We start from the raw sequence: 17,871 nt of genomic DNA on the forward strand, positions 1-17,871 counted from the left end.
TTGAGCTGCACAAAGGCTATATCACTGTGTATTCCCAGGAACAAAGATACTACACTCTACACATCCAGTGGCTTTGCAGCAACCTTCAGGTGAAAGTCTTTCCCAAAAAAACTCCAAAAATGCTGAGAAAGTGACTGCAACCTCTAATGCACAGATATCAATACAAACCATCAGAAAGATGAAAAAGGACACATGACACCACCAAAGGAACACAGTTTTTCAGTAATCTCAGAGAAATGGAGATCTGAAAAAATTATTAGGGGATAAAAACAGGGACGCCAGGGTGGCTCAGTGGTTGAGCATCTGCCTTCAGCTCAGGGTGTGATCCTGGAGTCCCAGGATTGAGTCCCCCATTGGGCTCCCTGTAGGGAGCCCGCTTCTTCCTCTGCTTCTGTCTCTGCCTCTCTCTGTGTGTCTCTCATGAATAAATAAATAAAATCTTAAAGAAAATACAACAACATCATTATTTTAAGGAACCTCAGTGAGATTTAAGAGAACACAAATAAATGATTCAATGAAATCAGGAAAACTGCATAAACAGAATGAGAAGTTGAACAATGCAGTAGAAATCATAAAAAAAAATTCTGGAACTGAAGAACACAATGAATACAATGAAAAGCAATAGAGAGCTTCAATATCAGGCACAATCAAACAGAAAAAATAATCTATGAAGACAGATGTCTGGATATTATCTAGTCAGAGGAGAAAAAAGAAAATAAGAATGAAAAGTAGTGAAGAGTGTACATGGAACTTTCTCCAGAATAGACCACGTACGGGGTCACAAATCCGGTCTCAACTGATACCAAAAGATTGGGATTGCCCCCTACATATTTTCAGATCACAGTGCTTTGAAACTAGAACTCAATCACAAGAAGAAATTTGGAAGAAACTCAAAAACATGGAGATTAAAAAGCATCCTACTAAAAGATGAATGAGTCAACCAGGAAATTAGAGAAAAATTAAAAAGATTCATGGAAACTAATAAAAATGAAGATACATCCATTCAAAATCTTTGGGATATAGCAAAAGTCGTCCTAAGAGGGAAATACATCGTAATACAAGCCTCCCTCAAAAAATCGGAAAAAACTCAAATACACAAGCTAACCTTGCACCTAAAGGAACTGGAGAACAGCAAGTAAAACCTACACCAGGCAGAAGGGTGATAATAAAGTTTGGAGCAGAACTTAATGAAATAGAGACCAGAAGAACTGTAGAACAGGTCAACAAAACCAGGAGTTGGTTCTTTGAAAGAATTAATAAGATAGATAAACCCCTAGCCAGCCTTATTAAAAAGAAAAGATGCAATAAAATCACGAATGAAAGAGGAGAGATCACAACCAATACCAAGGAAATACAATATTTTAAAAACGTTTTATGAGCAGCTATATGTCAACAAAATATAGCATCCATTCCTGATCAAAACTCTTCAAAGCGTAGGGATAGAGGGAACATCCCTCAATATTTTAAAAGCCATTAATGAAAAGCCTACAGCAAGTATCATTCTCAATGGGGAAAAACTGGAAGCCTTTCCCCTAAGATCAGGAACACGACAGGGATGTCCACTCTCACCACTGCTATTCAGCATAGTCCTAGAAGTCCTAGCCTCAGCAATGAGACAACAAAAAGACATTAAAGGCATTCAAATTGGCAAAGAAGAAGTCAAACTCTCCCTCTTCACAGATGACATGATACTGTACATAGAAACCCAAAAGCCTCCACCCCAAGATTGCTAGAACTCATACAGCAATTCGGCAGTGTGACAGGATACAAAATCAATGCCCAGAAGTCAGTGGCATTTTTACACAGTAACAATGAGACTTAAGAAAGAGAAATTAAGGAGTCAATCCCATTTACAATTGCACCCAAAAGCATAAGGTACCTAGGAATAAACCTAATCAAAGAGGTAAAGGATCTATACCCTGAAAACTACAGAACACTTCTGAAAGAAATTGAGGAAGACACAACGAGATGGAAAAATATTCCATGCTCATGGATTGGCAGAATTAATATTGTGAAAATGTCTATGCTACCCAGGGCAATGTACATGTTCAGTGCAATCCCTATCGTGGACTTTCTTTAGAGAGTTGGAACAAATCATCTTAAGATTTGTGTGGAATCAGAAAAGACCCCGAATGGCCAGGGGTCTTTATTGAAGAAGAAAACCAAAGTCAAGGGCATCACAATGCCAGATTTCAAGCTGTACTACAAAGCTGTAATCATCAAGACAGTGTGGTACTGGCACAAAAACAGACACATAGATCAATGGAACAGAACAGAGAACCCAGAAGTGGACCCTCAACTCTATGGTCAACTAATATTTGACAAAGCAGGAAAGAATCCATAGACCATTTTCTTACACCATACACAAAGATAAACTCAAAATTGAGGAAAGATCTAAATGTGAGACAAGAATTAATCAAAATCCTAGAGGAGAACACAGGCAACACCCTTTTTGAACTTGGCCACAGTATGTACCTTCTTGCAAGATACATTTATGAAGGCAAGGGAAACAAAAGCAAAAATGAACTATTGGGACTTAATCAGAATAAAAAGCTTCTGCACAGCAAAAGAAACAGTTAACAAAACTAAATTTGGAAGAAACTAAAAAACACAAGCTAACCCAAATGACATATCAGGCAAAAGGCTAGTGTACAAGATCAATAAAGAACTTATTAAACTCAACACCCAAGAAACAAACAATCCAATCATGAAATGGGCAAAAGACATGAACAGAAATCTCACAGAGGAAGACACAGACATGGCCAACAAGCACATGAAAAAATGCTCCGCATCACTTGCCATCAGGGAAATACAAATCAAAACCACAATGAGATACCACCTCACACCAGTGAATATGGGTAAAATTAACAAGGCAGGAAACCACAAATGTTGGAGAGGATGTGGAGAAAGGGGAACCCTCTTGCACTGTTGGTGGGAATGTGAATTGGTGCAGTCACTCTGGAAAACTGTGTGGAGGTTCCTCAAAGAGTTAAAAATAGACCTGCCCTAGGACCCAGCAATTGCACTGCTGGGGACTTACCCCAAAGATACAGATGCAGTGAAATGGCAGGACACCTGCACCCCAGTGGTTATTACAGCAATGTCCACAATAGCCAAATTGTTGAAGGAGCCTCGGTGTCCATTGAAAGATGAATGGATAAAGAAGATATGGTGTATATATAGATAAAGAGATAACAATATCTATAACAATATCTATCTATCTATCTATCTATCTATCTATCTATCTATCTATCAATCATCTATCCAATGGAATATTACTCATCCATTAGAAATGACAAATACCCACCATTTGCTTCAACGTGGTTAGAACTGGAGGTTATGCTGAGTCAATCAGAGAAGGACAATCATCATATGATTTATGCATACGGGGAATATAAGATATAGTGAAAGGGTTTATAAAGGAAAAGAGGGAAACTGAGTGGGAAAAATTTGAGAGGGTGACAAAACATGAGAGACTCCTAACTCTGAGAAACCAACAAAGATGTAGTGGAAGGGGAGGCGGGCAGTGGGATGGGACAACTGGGTGATGGGCACTGAGGAAGGCACTTGATGGGATGGGCACTGGGTGTTATATGTTGGCAAATCAAACTTCAATAAAAAATAATCTTAAAAAAAAAAGAAAGAAAATTAGTGAAGAAAGCTTATGTGAATTGTAGGCACTACCAAGGAAGCAATATTCACATTATGAGAATCCCAGAAGAAGAGAGAGAGATGGACAGAAAATTTATTTGAAGGAATAATGGCTGAAAATTTCCCAAATCTGGGAAAATATATGGCCATTCAAGTACATGAAGTTCAAATATCCTCAAGCAGATTTAACACAAAGAGGTAGGTCTTCATTGAAAACCTTATAAGAAAGCTCTCAAAAATTAAAGACAGAGATCATTTTGTAAAACAGCAAGAGAAAAAGGGAACCTCATAAGACCATTAGCAGACCAGAAGAGAGTAGTGATATAGTCAAAGTGTTCAAAGAAGAAAACTGCTCACCAAGAATGCTTTACCCAAAAACTTGTCTTTCAGAAATGAGATAAAGACTTCCCATGACAAACAAAAGCTGAGGGATTTTATTACCACTATACCTCTCTAAGAAGAAATGCTAAAGGGAGCTCTTCAAGCCGAAATGAAAGCACACTAATTAGTGACATAAAAACATTTGAAAACATACAATTGACTGGTAAAAGTAAATATATAATCATACTCAAAGTACTCTAATACGGGCAGCCCCAGTAGCATAGTATTGGAGCACTTAATATATTGAACAACCATAATATGAAGGGAAAAATAGAGAGCAATGCAATAATAATGAGGGATTTTGGTAGCCAACCTATAACCACAGAAATCATCCAGGCATAAAGTCAAAAAGGGAATTATGGACTATACTATACTATACTTTAGAACTATACTTTAGAACAAATGGAAATAACAGACATATACCGAACATAACCATCCAACAGCAAATATACATTCCTCTCAAACACATGTGGAATATTCTCCAGGATAGATCATGTGATAGGTCACAAAACAAGTCTTAGCAGATTTAAGAAGATTCAAATCAAACCATTATCTTTTGCAAACACAATGGTATGAAACAAGAAATCAATAAAAGGAGAAAAAACTGGAAAATTCACCAATAAGTGCAAATTAAACAGCACTTCCAGAACAACAATGGGTTGAAGAAGAAAAGGAAAATAAAAAATATCTTCAAATAAATGAAAATAAAAACATAAAATGCTGGGAGCCTAGGTGGCTCTGTTGATTAAGTGGCTGACTCTTTGTTTCAGCTCAGGTCATGATCTCATGGGTCATGAGACTGATTCCTGCAATGGGCTCTGTGCTCAGCAGGGAGTTTACTTGAATGTTCTTTTCCTCTGCCTCTCCGTCCTCCTTCGAATAAATAAATAAATTGTAAAAAAACCCATAAAACTTATGGGATAATGCAAAAACAACACTAAGAGGCTAATTTATATCAATAAATGCCTATAGTAAGAAAAAAAGCTCAAATAACCTAGCTTTATACCTGCAGGAATTAAAAAGAAGAAACTAAGCCCAAAGTTAGTTGACGAAAATACCAAAGATCAGAGCAAAATAAATGAAATAGAGACCAGAAAAACAATACAAAATCAATAAAAGTAGAGCTGGTGTTTGAAAAGATAAAATCGACAAATCTTCAGCAAAAAGAGGATAAAATTGTAAAGAAAAGGAGACATTACAACTGATACTACAGAAATACAAAGGATCATAAAAACCTACTTTAGGGATCCCTGGGTGGCGCAGCGGTTTGGCGCCTGCCTTTGGCCCAGGGCGCGATCCTGGAGACCTGGGATCGAATCCCACGTCGGGCTTCCAGTGCATGGAGCCTGCTTCTCCCTCTGCCTGTGTCTCTGCCTCTCTCTCTCTCTCTCTCTCTCTCTGTGACTATCATAAATAAAAAAAATAAAAAAAAAACCTACTTTAAACAATTATATACCAACAAATCAGATAACTTAGAAGAAATTGTAATTTTCTAGAAACATACAACTAACTATAACTGAATTATGAAGCAACATAAAACCTGAACAGACCAATAATTAGAAAAATTGAATTGCTAATAAAAATCTTCCAAGAAAAGCCCAGGACCAGATTATTTCTGGGTGAATTCTGTCAAAGACTTAAAAATATTTTTACCAGACCTTCTCAAACTCTTCCAAAAAACAAAAGAGGAGAGATAGCTTCCAAACTCATTTTATAAAGCCAGCATTATCTTGATACTGAAGCTCAATAAGGTCTCTATAAGAAAACAAAATGATAGACCAGTATCTCTGATGATCATAGATGCAAAAATCCTCAACAAAATGCTAGCAACCAAATTCAAAGACCTTTAAGAGGATCTTACACCATAGTCAAGTGGAAATTATCTCTTGAATTAAGGATGATTCAACAAATTAATGTGATACGTCACACTAACAGAAGGAAGAGTAAAAGTCATAATTATTTCAATAGGTGCAGAAAAAGCAATTGACAAAATTTAACATCCTTTCATGATAAAAGTTCCCATAAAATTATTTATATAAAGAACATAGGTCAGTATATCAAAGCCATATATTGCAATCCCATAGTTAGCATCATACTTAATGATAAAAATTTGAAATCCCTTCCCTAGAAAGGAAAAAAGGATTAAACAAAGACAAATATTCCTACTCTTTCCACTCTTATTCAATATAATGTTGGAAGTGCTAGTCAGAGCAAATTAGGCAAGAAAAAGAAATAAAGGCATCCAAACCGGAAAATATGTAATATTATCTCTGCAGGTGATGTGATATATACAGAAAACCCTAAAGACTCCACCAAAAAACTATTACAACTAATAAATGAATTCAGTAAAGCGGTAGGATACAAAATTAACATATAAAACCCAGTTTAGCTTCTATACACTAACAATGAACTATCTGAAAGAGAATTAAGAAAGCAATCCTATTTAGAGTTGCATCAAAAAGAATAAAATACTTAGGTGTACGTACGTGTAACCAAGGAGGTGAAAAATCTGTACACTGAAAACTGTAAGACATCGGTGACAGTAATTGAAGATATCCCAAATAAATGGAAAGATATCCCATGCTCATGAATTGGAAGATCTAATATTGTTTAAAATGTTTATACAGTCCAAAGCGATCCACTAATTCAATTATTATCAAAATTTCAATGGCATTTTTCACAGAAAACTGGATATACACATGAAAAGAGTGAAACTTTATCCCTACCTTATACCCTATACAAAAATTAACTCAAAGTGGATTGAAGGCTTAAATGTGAGATCTGAAGCCATAAAACATCTAGGAGGGAAACAGGAAAAAACTTCTTGACTTCGATCTTGGCAATGATCTTTAATTTAATTTAATATTTATTTTTTTGTATATTTTTCTTATTGGAGTTCGATTTGCCAACATATAGCATAACACCCAGTGCTCATCCCGTCAAGTGCTCCCCTGAAGTGCCCATCACCCAGTCACCCCAACCTCCTACCCATCTCCCTTCCACTACCCCTTGTTCATTTCCCAGAGTTAGGAGTCTCTCATGTTCATCTCCCTCTCTGATATTTCCCACTCATTTTCTCTCCTTTCCCCTTTATTCCGTTTCACTATTTTTTATATTCCCCAAATGAATGAGACCATATAATGTTTTTCCTTTTCTGATTGACTTACTTCACTCAGCATAATACCCTCCAGTTCCATCCACGTTGAAGCAAATGGTGGGTATTGGTCCTTTCTAATGGCTGAGGAATATCCCATTGTATACATAGACCACAGCTTCTTTATCCATTCATCTTTCGATGGACACCGAGGCTCCTTCCACAGTTTGGCTATTGTGGACATTGCTGCTACAAACATCGGGGTGCAGGTGTCCTGGCGTTTCATTGCATCTGTATCTTTGGGGTAAATCCCCAGCAGTCCAATTGCTGGGTCGTAGGGCAGGTCTATTTTTAACTCCACACAGTTTTCCAGAGTGGCTGCACCAGTCACATTCCCACCAACAGTGCAAGAGGGTTCTCCTTTCTCCACATCCTCTCCAACATTGTTTCCTGTCTTGTTATTCTCACTGGTATGAGGTGGGATCTCATTGTGGTTTTCATTTGTATTCCCCTGATGGCAAGTGATGCGGAGCATTTTTTCATGTGCTTGTTGGCCATGTCTATGTCTTCCTCTGTGAAATTTCTATTCAGGTCTTTTGGGTCTTGGCAATGATCTTGTATAAGATATTGAAAGCAGAGGCAACAAAAGCTAAATTAAACAAGTCTACATCAAACTAAAGATCTTGTACACAGCAAAGGAAACAATAAAAAAAATTGAAAAGGCAATCTACAGAATGGAAGAAAATACTTGCAAATTATATATTGGATAAGGGATTAATATCCATAATATCTAAAGAACTCATACAAATCAATAGCAAAAGAAGCAAATAATCTAATTAAAAATGGGCAAAGGACCTGAATAGACATTTTCCCAAAGAAGACATATGAATTGCCAGGAAACATGAAAATGTGGTCAACATCATGAACCATCAGGGAAATGCAAATCAAACCCACAATGAGGTATCACCTTGCACTTGTTAATAGAGCTATTTTCAAAAAGATGACATTTAAAAGTCAGGATGTGGAGAAAAGGGAACTCATAGTTTTGGTGGGAATTTAAATTGGTACATCCATTTAAGAAAACTATCAAGTTCCTCAAAAAATTAAATGTTAAGATACCATATGTTTGAGTAATCTCACTTGGAGGTATATATCAAAATGAAATGAAATCACCATTTCAAAGAGATGTATGAACCTCCATATTTATTGTAGCATTATTCATAAAAGTCAAGATATAGAGCCAACCTAATTGTCCTTTGGCAAATGAATAGATAAAGAAGAAAATGTGGTACTTATACAAAGAAATGTCATTCGGCCGTAAAAAAGAAGAAAATTCTTCCATTTGCCAAAAGTCAACATGGATATATTTGGAGGACATTATGATAAAGGAAATATGTCAGGGAGAGAAAGACAGGGTTTATATCACTTATGTGTGGAATCTTTAAAAAAACAAGTGGATTTTTTAGAAACAATAGAATAGTAGTAGTAAAATGCTTGAGGAGAAGAGAAAATAGAAAAATGTAGGTCAAAGGGTAAACTTTTGTATAGGGAGAGTAAGTCAATATAATCTGCAGTGTATGACGGTAGTTAATAATACAATATTGTATAGTTGAAAGTTGCTCGGGGTAGATTTAAGCATTTCACACAGACACACACACACACATACAGTTTTAATGATGTGATGAATGTGTTAATTACCTTGATCATGGTAATTATTCTACAATATAAATATCAATTTATCATGCTGCATATATACACACACACACACACAAACACACATATATATGCACACATATAATTGTATTTTTCAGTTATTTCTGAGTAAAGTTGGGAAAAAAGAATTAGAAATAATTATACACCTGAATCACAATTTCTTGGATATCAATATTCAGACATTTCTGGGTTTTTTTTTAGACTTAGACTTTGTTGATATGCAATTCACTTACCATACAATTGGCCAGTTAAAAAAATGCATAATTCAGTGGTTCATAGTATATTTGCAGAATTGAGCAACCATGAGAATAATCAATATTATATCACTTTCATCATTCCATAAAGAAAACCTATAATCTTTAGCCATTACTCACCAACTTCGCATTCCTCCAGCCATAGGCAACAATGAATTTATAATTCTACAGATTTGCCTATTCTAGGCACTTCATGTAAATGAAATCATACAATATGTGGTTGTGACCTGCTTCTTTAAATTAGCAAAATATTTTAAAGGTTTATCTCTGTTGTACCATGAATCAGGACTTCATTCCTTTTTATTGTCAAATAATATTATATAGGATAGATGTACTACATATTGTTTATTAGTTGGTAAACATTTGTGTTTCTTTTTTCTGATTTTTGGCCATTAATAATGTTTAGTCACATTAATGTACAAGTTTTGGGTAGACATATCTTTTTCATAGATATATACTGGTTTGAGGTGAGGGGGGTCCAACTTCATTATTTTACATGTGGATAATTAATTTTTCCAGAAGAATTTATTCTGGATTATAAACTTGTTTCCATTGATCTATATGTCTCTCTCTTTGCTGTAACATGCTCTCTTGAGTACTGTCGATTGAGAGTTGGCTTTGAAATCAGGAAGCAACTAGATCTTCTTTAATTTCCTTCCACAATATTTTAGAGTGTGCAACAATATGAGTTTTGAATTTCTTTTGTTAACTTTATTTGTATTTTATTCTTCTTGATTGTATTGTAAATGGAATTGTTTTCTGAATTTCATTTTGGAGTGGTCATTGCAAATGAAGTTGATTTCTATATATTGATCTTGTATCCTGAAAACTTGCTTAATTTGTGTTTTGATCTAATAGTGGCAGTCTTTAGATTTTCTCTATGTAAGATCATGTCATTTGACAATAGAGATAGTTTTATTTCTTCCTTTTAAATTAGGAATCATTTTACTTCTCATTCTTTTCTAATGTCTTAGGAAGGACCTACATAACACATTGAACAGAACTGGAGAGTGGCTTTCCTTATCTTTTATTTTTTCTTATCTAAGAAAGGAAAATATTTAAATCTTTCACCATTAAGTATGATGTTGGCAAGAGTTTTTGGTAGATGCTTTCTTTCATTTGAGGAAGTTCACTTCTATTCCTAGTTTACTGAGTATTCTAATCAGGAAAGATGCTGGAGTTCATAAACTAACAGTAAATTTGTTTGCATTTATTGAGATGATCATGCAGTTTTGGCTTTTATGCTATTGTATGTGGTATTATATTAATTGATTTTTCAGATATTACAACTACTTTTCATTCCTGGGATTAATTCTACTTTTTTTGTGTGTGTATAATTCTTTTTATATGGTTAAGGATTTTGTTTGTTAGCATTTTGTTGTACATTCATAAGGAATATTGGTTTGTAGTTTTCTTGTGATGTCATTGTTTGGTCTTAGTATCATGTTTTGTTGAATGTGTTTTCTCCTCTTGTATTTTTTGCAGAATTTTTAAAAAGAATATTAAGGAACACCTGGGTGGCTCTGTGGTTGAGCATCCGCCTTCTGCTCAGGGCATGATTCCAGTCCTGGGAATGAATGGGTCCCACACTAGGCTCCCCACAGGGACCCTGCTTCTCCCTCTGCCTACGTCTCTGCATCTCTCTCTGCGTCTCTCGTGAATACATAAAATCTTAAAAAATAAAAAGTATTACTTTTTCTTTTAATTCTTGGTAGAAACATTCAGTGAATCCATCTGGCCCTGGACTTTTCCTTGTGGTAGTTTTTTTTTTTTTTTTTTTTTTACTAATTCAATCTCTCTTTTTGTTGTTGTTATAGGTCTATACAGATTTTCTCTTTCTACTTGAGTTCATTTCATAGTTCTTGTCTTTCTAGTGATTTGTCCATTTCACCTAGGTACCTCATTTGTTGGCATACAATTTATGTTAATATTCTCTTATCCTTTTTATTTGCCTAAGGTTGGTAGTAATATCTCCAATCTCATTTCTTATTTTAGAAATGTGAGACTTCTCTTTTTTTGGGAGTCCTTCTAGCTAACGGTTTTTTAATTTTGTTGATATTTTGAAAAAAACACATTTTGGTTCAGTTATTTTGCTTTATTGTTATTCTCTATTTTTTGGTATCTCAGCTCTAATCTTTGTTATTTTCTTTCTTCTACTAGCTTTGGGTTTTGTTTGCTCTTTTTTCCCTTAGTTTCTATGTTTTTAAAATCTGTTTTCCAGTTTTACTGCAATATATTAGCATATAACACTATAAGGTATAACTTAATAATTTGGCATATGTATATATTGTGAATTGATCACTGTAAGTTTAGTTAACATCATCACCTCATATAGGTATAGTTTTTTTCTTGTAATGGGAACTTTTAAGATCTACTCTCTTAACAGCTTTTAAATATACAATAATACAATATCATTAATTATAGTCCAAAAAAAAAATTATAGTCCATATGCTGTACATTACATCCACAGGTCTTACTTATGTTATAAATAAGTTTATACTTTTTGACCACCTTTACCCATTTCCCCCAAATTCCAGCTCTGGCAACCACCAATCTGTTCTCCATTGTTATGAGCTCAGCTTTTTTGATTTCACATGTAAATGAGATCACATAGTATTTGTCTTCTCTGATTTATTTCACTCAGTATCATGCCCTTGAAGTCCATTCATGTTGTCAAAAATGGCAGAATTTTTTTCTTTCTTATGACTGAATAATATTCACACACACACACACACACACACACTTATTGAAGAGAGTGCCCATTCCCCACTGCATATTTTTGCCTGTTTTGTCTTAAGTTAATTGACCATATATGTGCGAGTTTATTTCTAGGCCCTCTATTCTCTTCCATTGATCGATGTTTTTATGCCCATATTGTACTGTTTTGGTCCCTATAGCTTTGTAATGTGATTTCAAATCAGGGAGTGTGATGCCTCTAGCTTTGTAGTTGTTTTTCAAGATTGTTTTCACTATTTGGGGTCTTTTGTGGTTTCATACAAATTTTAGGATTGTTTGTTCTATTTCTGTGAAAAATACTATTTTTTTAAGGATTGCATTGAATCTCCAGATTGCTTTGGGTAGTGTGGACATTTTAACAATGTTGGTTTTCCCAATACATGAGCATAAACTATATTTCCAATTGAGTCTTCTTCAATTTCTTTCATCAGTCTCTCTCTTTAGTTTTCAATTTATAGATCTCTCAACTCCCTAGTTAAATGTATTTGAGTATTTTACTCTTTTTCTAAAAAAATATTTTTATTTATTTATTTCAGAGAGAGAGAGAGAGAGAGTGTTAAACAAGGGAAGCAACGGGGATAAGCAGACTCCACACTGATGGAAGAGCCTGACACAGGGCTTGGTCTCACAACCCTGAGATCATGACCTGAGCCAAAATCAAGATTCAGATGCTTTACTGACTGAGCCACCCAGGCACCCCAGTATTTTATTCTTTTTGATGTAGTTATAGATGGGATTGCTTTCTTAATTTCTCTCTCTCTCTCTTTTTTTTTTTTTTTTTTTTTTTGCAGTTTTATGGCTTTACTAACACAAGTACAACATGCACATAAACTGTGTATTCACTTCCTTTGACTGTGTATCCTGGCATTGGGATTGGGGACTGATGGCCAGCTGGGCTGCTCTTTCCATGATTTTGTGGTTCTTGGAGGAGACATTGTGAGCAATCTCTGCACAGTAAGATTTGTTGTATATCAGCAGCACTGCAAGCTCCTTCATGACTAGGAACTTCTGGAAGTCACGGGCAGTAGTGCTTTGTTGTTGCTCCCATAACTAGTGTTGGTCATCAAGATCTGGCACTTGAATCTTCTATGCACCCTATTATCAGTGCCCCCGTGTTTCTGCCAGTTGTGCTTCATTTTGACATACCGGTCTGACTGGTGCTGGATGAATGTCTTTGTCCTCTTTTCAATGACCTTAGATCGGTCCTCTTTTTAATGATCTTGGGCTTCACCAGAGGTATGAGGGCAGCCATGATCTTGAGTAAGAGCTGGCTACTACCTTCTCCAGCAATGCTTACAAAAAGTGCTTAACTTCTCCATCTGATAGTTGATGTTAGTGTATAGAAATGCAACTGATTTTTGCATATTGATTTTGTATACTACAACTTTACTGACTTCCTTTATTCTAGTGGTTGTTTGTTTTGGTTTATGCAACTTTATTGAAGAGCAATAAATCAATTACTAGCAGAGCTACTAGTTGATCACTCATCCATCAAAAACTTATATCATTTATTCAGTGCTATATTAAACACTATATTGGAAGATAGATTAATTAATAGCTCCAAGCCTCCTAACAATTTAAATGAGAATTACAAAATGTTTGAGCCCTATTTTGGAATGCAAAGAGTGTTTGATTTCCAATTTCCATTCTCTGTAGAACAAGACAGGTCATTCTTTCATTGACATACATAAAATATATCACATTTTCTGTTCTACTGATGCTATAAATACAATACCAATTCTCTAGCCACATCAGTTATGAGCATAAAGTATATCATGTTAACCTCAAATCTCTAACAATGGAAGGCTTAAAAAAGTTTGGGTGCCAGAATAATGCTGCTTCCTTTGATGTGAAAACTAAGCATTCATCTCCCCCGCCCCCCCCCAGATGATTTCTTCAGCACGTTAGAACTGAGGAATGGTTTTAGTCTCATAACCAAGTTAAAGTAAAGACTTTGGCCACATAGTAAATATGCTCTATTTTTAAAAAAAAAATTCTGAATCTTGGGCAACTGTTCTTCATTTTCTAAAAGCAGTTATTGTCTAAAGCTGGAAGAACTTAAGTTTTCTCAGATGAGCATGTGAATGAATGGAGGGAGGTAAACACAAAATAAAATTTAAAAAGATGAGGTCTGATAAGGGAGCAGCTGGATAAGAAAATAAAAAAAGGAACAGTAACTTAAAGTTTATTCCAGCTATAATGCAGGTTATTCTGACTTTAAGGTAGCATGACATGGCATACTTCTGAGTCCACTCCTCAGATATTCTGTTGTACTTATCTCTGTTTTATAGATCCATGCAATTTCTGGTACTACAGGGTCATCTGGGTTTGGATCACATAGCAGTGAACAAATGGATTAAAGAACTTGAGAAACAGTTAAAGCAGGAGACCACTGTGATCTTAGAATATTGAGACAAATGCTACCATTATTGTTAATACCTGATGAATAAATTCTTGTAAATGCAACCATTGGTGTTTGAAGGGGTAATCTATGGGAAAAGGAATTGTCAAAAAGAATACACTGCCTTGATATGGGCTGTCATTAGGTTCCATAATTGTTACTTGCCAATGAAACATATAATCCCCAACTGGATCTGCAGAACATTCTGATGGTGGATCATGGGCCAAATCATTAAATTCCTTACTAATCCATTTCAGTGCCATAGTCTGTGCTTTTCATCTGGCTCCTCAGATGTATCCTCAGTGTGTACTCAAAGGTGTATACTCAAAGGTCCGGCCAAAACTCTTGATGGTCCGGGCAGCAGGGAAGGATCGCCATTTCATCTCACACTGGCTCTGCCAGACACAGAGGCCTGGTCCTAACTCAGGCTGCAGCCTCAGTCTCCTCCCTGTGGGGAAGCTGGGGTCTCCCCATAAGGGTTCATTCTCATGACACAGTCCTAGTAATTGGTTTTTGTTTTTTCGTGGAGTCTTTATAGTTTTCTATATATAATATTATGTCACCTGCAAATTGAGACAGTCTTAATTCTTCCTTTCCAATTTGGCTGATTTTATTTTTTCTTGCCTGATGCTCTGGGAAGGATTGCCAGCCAGTATTGTGTTAAATAAAAGTGGCAAGAATGGATACCCTTGTCTTACTCCTGATCTTAGAAGGAAAGCTTACAGCTTTTTACCTTTGGAATGTCATCTTATCTATGAGATTGCCATATATGGCTTTTATTAGGTTGAGGTGTTTTCTCTCTATACCTTCTTTGTTGAGAGTTTATATCATATATGGATGTTGACTTTTTTTCAGTTGTTTTTTCTTACATTTATTGAAATGATCATATGACTTTCATCTTTAATTTTGTTGAGGTGGTATATTACACTGGCTGACTTGCAGATGTCGAACCACCTCTGGAATAAACCACACAATGATGGTGTGTGATTCTTTTAATACATTATTTTAATTTATTGTTAAATTCAGCTTGCTAATATTCTGTTGAGGATTTTAGCATCTATGCTTATCAGGGATATTGGCCTGTGATTTTCTTTACATGTATGTTCTTGGTCTGGTTTTGGTTTCAGGTTAATGTGGGCCTCATAACATAAGTTTGGAACTGTTTTCTTTTATTTTTTTGGAAGAGTTTGAGAAGGATTGGTATTAATTTTTCTTTAAATGTTTGGTAGAATTTGCCAGTGAAGCTATCTGGTTCTAGACTTTTATTTGTTGGGAGATTTGATTACTGAATCAGCCTTCTTACTGATTGGTCAGTTCAGATTTTCTATTTCTTCATAATTTAGTCTTGGTGGGTTGTGTGTTTCCAGGAATTTTCCCATTTCTTTTAGGTTGTTCAAATTGCTGGCATGTACTTTTTCATGGTAGTCTCTTATGATCTGTCATATTTTTGTGGTATCAGTTATAATGTCTCTTCTTTCATTTCTAATTTTATTCATTTGAGCCCTTTCTCTTTTTTCTTCATAAGTCTAACTCTAGGTTTTACATTTTGTTCATCCTTTCCAAAAAATGGCACTTAGTTTCATTGATCTTTTCTATTGTCTTTTTGGTCTCTATTTCTGCTCTGATCTTTATTATTTCCCTCCCTCTACTAATTTGGGTATAGTTATTCTTTTTCTAATTCGTTGAGGTATAAAATTAAGTTGTTTTTGTTTTGTTTTGTTTTTTTAATTTGGGATCTTTCTTTTTAGGTTTATCCATATGGACTTCCCCCTAGAACTGCTTTTACTGCATCTTCTAAGTTTTCTTACTTTGTGTTTTCATTTGTCTCAAGATATATTTTTTAAAGATTTTATTTATTTTTTCATGAGAGACACAAAGAGAGAGAGAGGCAGAGACACAGGCAGAGGGAGAAGCAGGGTCCTTGCAGGGAACCTGACACGGGACTCGATTCCAGGACCCTGGGATCATGCCCTGAGCCAAAGGCAGACACTCAATCGCTGAGCTACTCAGGCAACCCTGTCTCAAGATATTTTACAATTTCTCTTTAATTTTTTCTTTGACTTGTGGGCTGATTAATGCTGTATTGTTTAATCTCCACGTATTAGTCAATTTTCCAGTTTTCTTTTTTGAATTGATGTCTAGTTTCAGAACTATGTAAGGAAAACACCTCAATCTTCTTCCTGTGTTTCTCTTTTACTCGTATACTACTACCATGCTCACAATACTTTTGGCACTTTTGGCCACCAACTATGCATTTTTTTTTCCTACCACATCAAGCAATTCCCTGTGATACCACCTGGGTGTCCCTGAATTTAACTCGATTCTGGAGGCAACATCAGATCTCACAGATTGAGGGCTCTTGTCTCATGTGCCACTTCAGATGCCAAGTATAAGTAGCACATCTTCTGGCTACCCACAACTTCTGTTCAACTTGGGTACAAATTGGAAGATTCTATGACCTCCTCCCCGTTGGATTTGATTATTTGCTAGAATAGCTAACAAAATTCAGGGAAACACTAAATTACACTTATCAATTTATTAAAGGATATGAACAGCCAAATAAAGATACATAACACAAGGTCTAGGAGGTTTTGGAATATAGCAGATTCTATGTCAGTGAATTTGAGGTGTACCACCTGCAAATACATAGATATGTTCTCTAATCTGAAAGTTCTCTGAACACTGTATTTTGGGAATATTTATGAAGGCTTCCTTGCATGGGCATGATCAATATTTATCTCAATTCTAGCCTTTCCCCTCTCTAAAGAAGTGGAGGGTGAAGTTGAAAATTGTAAGCTTCAATTAAGCTGTGGTTTTTCCAGCGTCCCCTCTCCCCCAGTCATCCAGGAGAATTACCTCATTAGAATAAAAGATGCTTTTACTGCTCTTATCACTTAGGATTTTATAAGGGTTTTAGGAGCTCCATGTCGGGGATTAGGGTCACAGACAAAAGATGCTACTAGTGTACTTATCACTAAGGAATTCATAAAGATTTTAGAAGCTCTTTGTTAGGAACTGGGAGCCAAGATCAATATATGTATTTCTTGTTATTTCACAATACAACGCTTCTTACACTTCTGGCCACCAAATCAGGGAAGTTGCTTGACATGATTTCAATTTTCTTAAATTTATTTAGATATTTTTGTGGCCTAACATATGATGTATTTGAAGAATATCTCAGAGCCAGGTGGTCAAATTTTATGCCTTCTGAGCGGCTGCCACAAAAGCCAGCATGCCAGACATGTGTACATTCTCATTCCAGTGAGACAGTGGTGATCTTGAAAATGGCACCCACTGGACGCGAGGGAGGATTAAAGTCTGTTGCTAGATGGTGCTGAATTTGAAACGCAATCCTTGGGCAGCAGTTTTAAAGTAAGCAAATGAGCCTCTTTCAGGAAAAAGGTAGATGGGCATTTCTGTCTGCTGCCTCTGTTGAACCATGAGGGGACTAGCCAGTTAATAAGACCTTGCATGCATGATCAAAGACTGAACATGAGAGTGAAAGCAACCAGATGAACGTTTTTATATTTTTTTAAATATTTTTTAAGTTTTAATTAATTATTTATTTATGAGAGAGAGAGAGAGAGAGAGAGAGGCAGAGACACAGGAGGAGGGAGAAGCAGGCTCCATTCCAGGAGCCC

At 35.7% G+C, this 17,871-nt stretch overlaps 2 pseudogenes; both read right to left on the minus strand.

Moving 5' to 3' along the window:
• LOC144283037 (UDP-glucuronosyltransferase 2B31-like) overlaps nt 1-13,081 on the minus strand; it is a 28,734-nt pseudogene extending 15,653 nt beyond the window's left edge.
• Nucleotides 13,082-13,844: 763 nt separating this feature from the next.
• Nucleotides 13,845-14,514, minus strand: LOC144282984 (ubiquitin-conjugating enzyme E2 D2-like; annotated as a pseudogene).
• Nucleotides 14,515-17,871: the final 3,357 nt, after the last annotated feature.

The sequence above is a fragment of the Canis aureus genome, chromosome 14 (genome assembly GCF_053574225.1).
Source record: "Canis aureus isolate CA01 chromosome 14, VMU_Caureus_v.1.0, whole genome shotgun sequence".
NCBI classification, from domain to species: domain Eukaryota; kingdom Metazoa; phylum Chordata; class Mammalia; order Carnivora; family Canidae; genus Canis; species Canis aureus.